We start from the raw sequence: 11,413 nt of genomic DNA, 5'->3' as shown, positions 1-11,413 counted from the left end.
ATTTGAAGATAATTAAAATGAAAATTTCTGAGGAAATTTGACACATCCAATTGCAAGACTACATGTAATTTAATGCACAGAAAACACAGGAAATAAGTACATTTGAGAATGGACCTGGCATGGAAAAAATCCTAAGTCAAAAATAGGTACAGTTTAGGTACTTTGTAACATTCAGAAATGAAGTCAATATGAGGCACATTTTAGGTAGTCTAAAAACAAGAGGCCCAGAGGGCCTGTATCGCTCACCTGGTTTGTAATGCCAAGTAATGTTCTGAATACAGGTTCATTGTTTCTTTTCTAAAGGAATTTTAATATTAACCTCTAAATCCCCTATTGGCCCCACCCCTCCCGCCCCCAGGGGGTCAGAGCCAAAAATTTATACAAATTCTGTTCCCCTTCCCCCAAGGATGTTTATGGCCAAATTTGGTCACAATCCAAGCAAAACTCTAGGACAAGAAGTGATTTATAGGATTTACCTCTATTTCCCCTATTGGGCCCCAACCATCCTGCCCTCGGGGGGTCCAGAGTCAAATTTATACAAGTTCGAACCCTTCCCCCAAGGATGTTTGTGGCCAAATTTGGTTACAATCCATGCAGAACTCTATGACTAGTAGCGATTTAAAGGTTTTACCTCTATTTCCCCTATTGGGCCCGCCCCTCCTGCCCCTGGGGGATCAGAGCCAAAATTTTTATACAAGTTCTGTTCCCCTTCCCTCAAGGATGTTTGTGGCCAAATTTGGTTACAATTCATGTAGAGCTCTATGACTAGTAGCGATTTAAAGGATTTACCTCTATTACCCCTATTGGCCCCGCCCCTCCTACCCCCGGGGGACCAGAGTCAAAATTTACACAAGTTCTGTTCCCCTTCCCCTAAGGATGTTTGTGGCCAAATTTGGTTACAATTCATGTAGAACTCTATGACAGAGAAGCGATTTAAAGGATTTACCTTATTACCCCTATTGGGCCCTGCCCCTCCTGCCCCCGGGGGTCAGAGCCAAAATTTATACAAGTTCTGTTCCCCTTTCCCCCAAGGATGTTTGTGGCCAAATTTGGTTACATTTCATTCAGAACTCTACGACAAGTAGCGATTTAAAGGATTTACCTTTATTACCCCTATTGGGCCCTGCCCCTCCTGCCCCCGGGGGGGTCAGAGCCAAAATTTATACAAGTTCTGTTCCCCTTCCCCCAAGGATGTTTGTGGCCAAATTTAGTTACATTCCATTCAGAACTCTATGACAAGTAGCGATTTAAAGGATTTACCTCTATTTCCCCTATTGGGCCCCGCCCCTCCTGCCCCCTGGGGACCAGAGCCAAAATTTATACAAGTTCTGTTCCCCTTACCCCAAGGATGTTTGTGGCCAAATTTGGTTACAATTCATGTAGAAGTCTATGACTAGTAGCAATTTAAAGGATTTACCTCTATTTCCCCTATGGGCCCGCCCCTCCTGCCCCCGGGGGACCAGAGCCAAAATTTATACAAGTTTCTGTTCCCCTTCCCCAAAGGATGTTTGTGGCCAATTTTGGTTACATTCCATTCAGAGCTCTATGACAAGTAGCGATTTAAAGGATTTACCTCTATTTCCCCTGAGGGGCTCCGCCCCTCCTGCCCTTGGGGGATCAGTTTGTTTGTTTGTTTGTTGTTTGTTTGATTTATTAACGTCCTATTAACAGCTATGGTCCATGTAAGGACGGCCTCCCATGCATGACTGTGTGTTGCGTGTATGTTGTGCGAGGTGAGTGTACTGGTGAGACTGCGGTATGTTCGTGTTGTGTCTTCTTGTATAATGGAACTGTTGTCCTATTTACATATAGGTGCTATATCACTGAAAGCATGCCGCCGAAGACACCAAGCAAACACACCCCACCCGGTCACATTATACTGACAACGGGCAACCAGTCGGATCAACTCAAGGCCAAAAGTGAGGCGGTGCCAAGGGACGCATACAGGAAAGATAAAGTCAGTTAGGAAGAAAGAGAAAAGATAAGATCCTAAATTTGTAAGTCGCCTTTTACGGATCATGAGCCAAAATTCAAACGCCCTACAACCTGGGGATCAGAGCCAAAATTATACAAGTTCTGTTCCCCTTCCCCCAAGGATGTTTGTGGCAAATTTTGGTTACAATCCATGCAGAACTCTAGGACAAGTAGCGATTTAAAGGATTTACCTCTATTACCCCTATTGGGCCCCGCCCCTCCTGCCCCCGGGGGACCAGAGCCAAAATTTATACAAGTTCTGTTTCCCTCCCCCAAAGGATGTTTGTGGTCAAATTTGGTTACAATCCATGCAGAACTCTAGGACAAGTAGCGACTTAAAGGATTTACCTCTATTTCCCCTATTGGGCCCCGCCCCTCCTGCCCCTGGGAGATCAGAGCCAAAATTTATACAAGTTCTGTTCCCCTCCCCAAGGATGTTTGTGGCCAAATTTGGTTACAATCCATGCAGAACTCTATGACTAGTAGCGATTTAAAGGAAATGTTGACGGACAGACGGACGACGGACGGACGGACGGACGGACGCCGCGCCATGACATAAGCTCACCGGCCCTTCGGGCCAGGTGAGCTAAAAAACTAAGTTGAAACTAGGTTACATTATAGGTATTTCTAAAAATTCAAAGTCCACCATAGGCACATTTTAGGTACTTTGAGAATTTCAGAGTCCAAATTGGGTATTTTTAGGTACTTTGAGAATTTCAATGTCCAAATTGGGTATGTTTTAGGTACTTTGAGAATTTCAAAGTCCAAATCGGGTACATTTTAGGTATATCTCAAAAACCATAGGTATCTTTTAGGTATACCTAAAACGTACCTATTCTGATAGGTACTTTTTAGGTAGCCTTTAGGTTCACTTTAGGTATACCTCAAAGTACCTATTTTTCCCCTGGGTATTATTAGATTTGGATAACTCACTGAAGGTACATTGTGTTGGTAGGAGTGGCGGGAGGACCCGACACTTGTTTACTTCTGACATGTCACGTACAATTCAGGATACAAGACTGAAGATTGTTAAGACGAGTGACTTTAGAACGGGATTTGTTCTCCGTTGTTCAATGGCTAGTTAATGGCTTTGGTGTTGAGCTGGTCGGTGTCATGAAGTTTGTGTATAGGGCTAAAACGCGTAACGTGCCAATTACAGAGTATCATGCTGCTGTGGATTTAGTGAACAGGGCCATCAAAACATCTCTGTAGTGTAGAAAAGAACTGTTTTTACCGGCGACATTAAAGGACTAAAGGATGGGATCTTTAATAAAATGTGTCCCAACGGGGTCCATCTTTCTCGTGAAGGATTACGTACATACAGATTATCAGTACGGGGCGCTGTGCTATGGGGCCAAAAGTTGACCCGCGGGTGCCGTAGCTCATTTGCATAAGATAAGGGGTTAATGAAGTTTTTACTCACTGCTCATTTACATTGGTATAGACGACTTCCGTCCAAGTTTGTTTACGTTTCGGTCTAATTATGTAGAGCGACTCGCTGTTTACATGATATGTACTAAGTGGTTTACGGTGGCTGACTACCATGTGAGTATGAATTAGTCCGTGTAGGTTTCGGAAAGATTAATGTCAAGATTACGGAGTAATCCGGTTTGGCTATACCCATACAGTTATATAATATCTGTGCTGTTATATTACAATTTATCACACGTGGGTTTCCCGTTTTAAGGGGTAGTTATTTACGGATAACTGTTATAGTACTGGCTGTCGTGTACATAATCAGAAACTTGTAAAGTGGTTTAACGTTAAAGTGTCTGTGGCATATCCTATACATTACTATTTATAACATGTATGTGTATGGTTTGTTTGTTTTGTTTGAGTTTTACGGCCCATCGACAACTAAGGTCATTTAGGGCCAAACTACAAGTCATGCATTAATATCAGGATAAAAGTTCAGGGTAAGAAAAGGCAAGTAAGGACTAAAACACAGATTGTAAACGTTAATTTGATAAAAAAAGGTTTGCATGGGATAAAATAAATTTGGCTAAAACACATGAGAAAACTCATGCACAATGTTGATGAAACGATGAAATGTTGAGTTGATACGATGTATGATGAGAAAACGTTCATATTTTGCTTAAAATACCGATCTCTGTGTGTATGGAGTCATTATTCTGTTGAGCATACCAGTCATATCTGGTAATTATATATCACCATACATGGTTTTGCAGAAATGGTACTTACCATACAGGTTGTGCAGAAATGTTACATTATTATATTATGTTGAACAAAGAATAATTATCTTCAAAACTATGGACTCGTGAAGAAATACTTTCTGTTGAACGAGTGCCTTTATGTTTTATATATATCAATAGTTAGTGCAGAATGCCAGTATTATTGAACAAACTAGATTAAAATAGAATTGATAACACATAAATTATGCATATTCCCACAGGTGAATATTTTACATCGCATCAATCTGATTAAAATACAGATTATATAACCACTCCGTTCGATAGTGATAATTAGGATCTGTATTTTAATCAGATTGACATCGCATATATTGAGTGCAATTAATTTTGATTTGTTCCGACAGATTATCTGTCTATTGCATACAGAGTGAGTAGATATAGGGCAATACTATATATAATTAGATTAAGAACAACATCTTACTTGAAATTAATAATGATCAGTTGAATTGAGAAGGTTAAAGTTTTCACTGCCCTGTCTCCTCCATAGTAAATTGTTTATGCTGTTCATTTGTAGGATGACTTTCTAATCCGTTTTTACATGATTGCCAGAGCACATCGGCCCCTTGGGGATGCCACGACGAAGGGCAGCGGTACAACATAGTTTGGTAACCACCACACGTAGAAGATCCGAACTACAAAATAACCAAGGGGACACACCACGAGGTACAGCACAAAACACAAATGCAACAAAATGCACCAGAGAATGCTCCAGTGACTGTGTCAACTGTACATGCCGCCATAAGGAACGATGATACGCTATTCCTGTGAATGCTTCAATGAACTCTACCCCAATAAATGCGGTCACGAATACTCCAGTTCTCCCCAAAGCAAGAGATATAGCCTCAGAATTGCTACAACAGATGCTTGAAAAAGGTGTAGCCTCGGTTTTGCCAAGACTTCAGGCACCGAGTGCTGAAGTCGGTTATATGTCTTTACAATACTGCCACGGCAGTTCCTACCTAGAACATTAACTCATTAGGTCATAACATTACAAGCTTGGCTCTCGTCGAAACACAGTAAAGCGGTGTTACAAGGACATCGATTCAGGATCAACTCAGTCAAAAATGGACAAACAGTGACTCTAAATCATCAGCTTCCGGTTCCAACATTTGGTCTAACGACAACAATTCCAGCCACCATCCAGCCGCCTATCTCCAATGTTTTTAACAATACAACAGGTGATAGTGCAAGCAGCATAGACCTCAAGGCACTAATATCGACCGTAAGATAGTGGCAAAAAAAGGCCAGTTTCTCGCAACCTCACCTTCCCAGGATTTGTATCGATTCCAAACCCATAACGGGGAGGTGTCGTTTGTTCCAATGAACACTCATCGATTCATCAGTATTGTGCACGAGTTTTCCTCATATGTTTTAGCCAAAACTATTTTATCCTATGCATTCTTTTTATTAAATCAACATTTACAATTGTGTTATAGTTTCTACTTGCCTTTTTCTCATCCTGATCTTTTAGTTCTTATTTATATCCTATTTTTAATGTTTGCCTTGGAACTAATGTGTTTGTATTTTATGAAAAAAGGGACCCTTTCCAAAAATTTGTTTGTTTGTTTGAGTTTTACGGCCCATCGACAACTAAGGTCATTTAGGGCCAAACTACAAGTCATGCATTAATATCAGGGTAAAAGATCAGGGTAAGAAAAGGCAGGTAAGGACTAAAACACAGATTGTAAACGTTTATTTGATAAAAAAAAGGTTTGCATTGGATAAAATAGTTTTGGCTAAAAACACATGAGAAAAACTCATGCACAAAGTTGATGAAACGATGTAATGTTGAGTTTGATACGATGTTAATGATGAGATAACGTTTATTTTTTGTTTAAAATACCGATTTTCTTGAGATAATTTAAATAATCCGATTATGTCTCATCTCACGGCATGAAACAAAAGTGTACATGTCGGAGACATAGTTGTACTTATATCGTATTCGTGGCTGAAACATCAATACAGATGCACTAAAATAAGTTCCACAGTGAGTGGGGGTGAATCCACATGCATAGGCATATGGGTGGATCCACTCCCCTCAATAGATAGGAAAATGTGTATAAAATGGGGTCCTGTTAGGTGCAGTGAGAGACAACTTCATCTATGCGTTCTCATCCAGGTACTGGGAAAGTTAAGGATTAAGTGTTAGGTTGAAATTTAAAACAGTTTATTTTTTGTTTCGGTTATAGCCACCATTTGTTGCATTGGTGTTCTGATGGGCTGACTGAATTGAAGGTTGTTTGATGTCTGTGTATGGTAATTTCAATCTGTTTGTGCTAGGACGAAAGAAGCAGATCTTAGAGGCTGCTTTAATCAGCCTGTTTCATTTCCCTTTATACCCCACATTGACTGGGAATCCCAGAGATAAGTAATTTGAGTTTTAGGAAGATAATACGAAAGGTAGGATTAAAAAAGATTTTGGATTAGGAAGTATTTACTAGGGTTTCTTGATTTCAAAGCCTGAAGAACCGAAAGAGAGTCTGAAACAGATGATTGCCTTTTCAATGCGGTGTTCTTCGATGTGGTCAAGAGCCAGACCGATAGCACAAGCTTCCGCAGAGAAAATGAGTGGCAACATCTGGAAGTCGGATAGAGGAACAGTGATTTTAAAAGATTGTACAGCATCAGCTGCCGCAACTGTATCACCATCTTTTGAGCCGTCAGTGTAGATCTTAACATGATCAGGGAAAGTCCTGATGCACTCCGAAAGGAGGATTTATGTTCTTCGGAGTAATGCACTGACTTTGCCCTTTCATGCAAAGTATTAAATTGATATCCGGTGTTTGAATGAGCCATGGTGGTACATCCGATATGGTGTACTCGTCAATGGTGTCGAATTTATATTTAGTTCCTGCAAAAACTTTGAAATTCTGATGCCAAATGTTTGGGTATAACCTAGCTTTTGATTTCGTCCGAATATGTCCTGGTGTTGTGGATTTAAATACAAGATCGAATGCGGGGGTTTTTGGGATTGGATTTCAGTTGAGCAGCATACTGTAAGGATAATTTCTTACGTCGATCGTCTAGAGATGGCTCATTAGCTTCCACATGGAGACTCTTCACAGGTGTTGTTCGAAAAGCTCCAAGTGCCAGACGCAGTCCCTGATTATGGATAGGGTCAAGCATCTGTAGATAGGAGCTGCGAGCCGATCCATAGACAATCGAGCCGTAGTCAAGTTTTGATCTAATAAGTGCACGGTAGATACGCAGAAGCATTTCACGGTCTCCACCCCAATCTGAATGGGACAGAACACGTAGAATGTTCAGCGCCTTCGAGCACTTATCCTTCAGATGTTTTATGTGTGGAACAAAGGACAGTTTCGAATCAAATATCAGTCCAAGAAATTTAGTTTGTTCAACTACTGGAATTTTAATTCCATTGAGTGTGAGGTCAGGATCATTGTGTGGTTTTCGTTTTTGACAGAAGTGCATACAGACAGTTTTTGATCTTGAAAATCTAAAGCCATTTTCGTCAGCCCAATTTTGTAATTTGCCTAAACATTGTTGTAGTTGTCGTTCTATAGTGTGCATGTTTTTTTATCTGTAACAGATCAAGAAATCATCCACAAATAGAGCCCCTTCCGTAGATTGGCCAAGACATTTAGTTATGCTGTTAATTTTTAATCCAAAAAGTGTGACGGACAAGATACCACCCCTGAGGGACACCCATCTCCTGTTTTTGTGTTTCTGAATAAGTTGAACCCGTTCGAACTTTGAAATGCCTGTCAGATATAAAATTTGAAATAAACTTTGGGCAAATTACCCACGTATGCCGATATCGTGAAGATCGTTCATGATTCCATATTGCCAAGTTGTGTCGTATGCCTTTTCAAGGTCAGAGAATACGGCCACAAGATGTTCTTTCTTGGCAAAGGCTTCTCGTATAAATGTTTCCAGTCTAATTAAATGGTCTCTACCGTTCCCCTGCGGTTTCTAAAGCCGCTTTGCAAAGGACTTAAAATATTGTTTGATTCCAGGAACAAAACTAATCTAGTATTTATCATACGTTCTAGAGTTTTACAAATGCAGCTCGTCAGTGAGATAGGACGATAGTTATTGGCATCAGTAGCATCCTTCCCGGGCTTCGGAAGGGGTATAATAGTAGATTCATTCCAAGAATTTTGCCAGAAGAATAGACTTGGTTAAATATAATTAAAAGACAGTTTAGTGAAGCGTCTGGTAATTGTTTTAAAAACATATATGGAATTTCGTCTGGTCCAGCTGCCGAGTCCTTTGATTTCTCGAGGGACTCCAACAATTCTGGTATCTCAAAAGGCCTATTGTAACTTTCACTATTGGAAGATTTAAAATTTAGACGTCTCTTTTCCTTCTCTTTTTTAAATTTTTGGAATTTTTTTGAATGATTTTTGTCGGATGAATTGTTCAAAACAGATTTTGTTAACATTATGGTACTTAGTTGCGCCTGCATCTATTCTCGAAATCCAAACGCTTAAATGATGAAGTCGCCGGCGCAAGACAGATTTTTGACAGGTGGATAAAATTTTTAAAATGCCACCGAAAAAAAAAGTATTTAAAGTTGACCCAAAACAGCCTGTACTGTATAGGTATATGAAATTTACTGAGCACATGTATTTTAATTACACTTAGATAAGAATTTAACAGATGAACATTTACTTAACAGGTGTTTTTGGCATGCATAACAGCTGGTCATGAACATGACATCCAGATAACATTGATGGTGGAAAATGGTATGAGAAAAAAGACGTATTAGAAATATCCAATGCTGACCAATGTCAACAAATCCACTGCTGCCTGTGACAGGATGGAATGTCTTTCCCTCTGGAAAAATTCCTGAAATGTAGAAGTTCTGTAGGTTTTGTTGTATGTTCTGTTGTGGTGTCGCTCTTAAGGACTCCATCAGAAGCTACCAACCCGTGTTTGAGTCTTACATATCCACACCACAACAGAACATACCTACAAGACCTACAGAACTTCTACATTTCATTCTTTACATGTAGTTGGAAGGCTTGATGTTGCTTGTTGCCCCATGGCTCGTGATGTTCATGTCGATGCAGTTGTAGACTTGAATGATGATAGAGGCGTTGACTTTTAGTTGCATGGTTTTGTATTTATTTCCATATGCATATTTAGTATAGTGGAAAAAGGACCGTATAGTCCTATAGATCCTGACGGGAATTACACTAATATTTCTCCGTCTACTAAAATACATGTTCACACAATTAATTTTGTCATGCTTCCTAGTGATGGTATCTGCCAAGGTGTCCTGGTGTGAAGTGTGTCATGTCTGTAGTGTATGTTGTGTCCGGAGTGTCTGTGGAGTGTGTTTTAAAGAATATCCCCTAGTCTCTTATATATCCGATACCAAGAAGCAGTAATGGCGTAAAGATCACGATTCCCTAAAATGATATCGGGCAATGATTGAATAACAACTTCCTAGATATGAAATAACTTCTTATATGGACTTAATTCTTAGACGATGTTCCTGAATCAACTGCCTGAACTATATTCACATTGGTCAATCAAATTATCAAGTTATATATAGCTTACTTTAACTTAAATTTCCATATCAAGGCATCGTTATACTACATTCTTGATAGTTTTTGCTATGGACATATCTATGATCATATATTTAGAACTGCCAGACTTTAATGATGGACAGGCCAAAGATGAAGATGCAACCGACTTCAACACATCGAAACCGATGACGAAAGGGAGACGATTTTTCTTAAGTCCCCATGTTAAAGATGTCAAAGACACTAGGAAAGGTTCCTTCTATTTCCTGAAAGCCAAGGTTATGGCATCCTATACTGTGAACCAGGTATACAATGTCAGTGTGACTTTATCCAGTAATGGTAAAGTAGTGGATTCCTCCTGCGAATGCAAAGCGTCAGCTATGGGGCGATGTAACCATGTTACTGCCTTACTGTTTGCCCTCGAGGACCACAGAAGCAAGTTCTACAGAAGCAAGTTCTGCACATGGAATGTGGGTAGAAAGAAAAAGAACCCACAGCCTGTTCAATCTGATTAAAATACAGATCCTTATTATCAATACGGAAGATAAGAGGATCTGAGAAAATCCTATTAGGGGTCATGTCCAGGTGACCTTTGTAAATGGCCAATCAAATTGCTGATGGCAACATTTTGACAGTGAATTTCAGGGGACGAAATAGTTTGAAAATCTGTCAGAATTATTTCTGTGTTCGTAGTCATCTCGCCCTCAGAGCACAATAAAGCTAATCGTATTTGTATGTTGTGGCGAAATGGCGTTGTCAATTGACAGAGAACGTGCAGAAAATCCATTTGAACTGAATTACACGTGGTATAAACGTCATCCTAACATGACCCTTAATTGGATTTTCTCAGATCCTCTATTGAACGGAGTGGTTATGAGGATCTGTATTTCAATCGGATTGCAGCCAGCTCAAACTTATAACAAAAAAGCTGCTCCTGACAGGATCTTTAAAGCATAACCCAAAGACCCAATACTGTAAATTCCAAAGAGGCTGATGACAACTTCATTAATTTGTTCATTTCCACCCTTCCGCAAATACAGGAAATACTTCCTTGTTTTACCCAGCGTCTTGAAATTGAATATGAAGACTATGAAGTTGATACCAAACTTTTAGAGGAAAAGGTTGTGTCTGCCTTAGGTCTACTTAGGAAAAATTATCATGTAGGACCTCAAAAAACACCAGCTACCCAAGGATAGTCCAGATCACTAGAGTGGTATCGAGGAAGGAGCCTGAAAGTGGCAGCATCAATTGCCAAATATGCTGCTACTGTCCGAACAGACAAAGGCATTGTTCAACCTTTTGAAGAGACATTAATGGGGCATAGACAAAAGAGAATTTTCATCAATAAAATATGGGAAAGAAAAAATGAAAACACAGCCTTCAGTACATATGCTCCTGTGAATTGAACTTACCTGGCAAAGATAGGATTTTTGGACAAATCTTGAGTACCTCGAAAATTGGATGATCCCCTGATGGATTGATCAGAAGTTTTATAGAGGACAACAAGGTTTGTTTGTTTGATTAATTAAAACGTCCTATTAACAGCTAAGGTCATGTAAAGGACGGCCATTTTTTCTTAAACCTGATCTTTAAGATACAGGAGTTTTTGTTTATATCTCTGATATTATTGCCTACCATGTAGTTTTGATGACCTAAATGACCTTAGTTGTTGATGGGCCGTAAAACTCAAACAAACCAACAAATGTTTCAAGCAGATTTTAGGTAAAGGCAATG

The sequence above is a fragment of the Argopecten irradians genome, unplaced genomic scaffold, assembly GCF_041381155.1.
Source record: "Argopecten irradians isolate NY unplaced genomic scaffold, Ai_NY scaffold_0036, whole genome shotgun sequence".
In the NCBI taxonomy this organism is placed as follows: domain Eukaryota; kingdom Metazoa; phylum Mollusca; class Bivalvia; order Pectinida; family Pectinidae; genus Argopecten; species Argopecten irradians.
Note: the sequence above shows the minus strand (reverse complement) of the source record.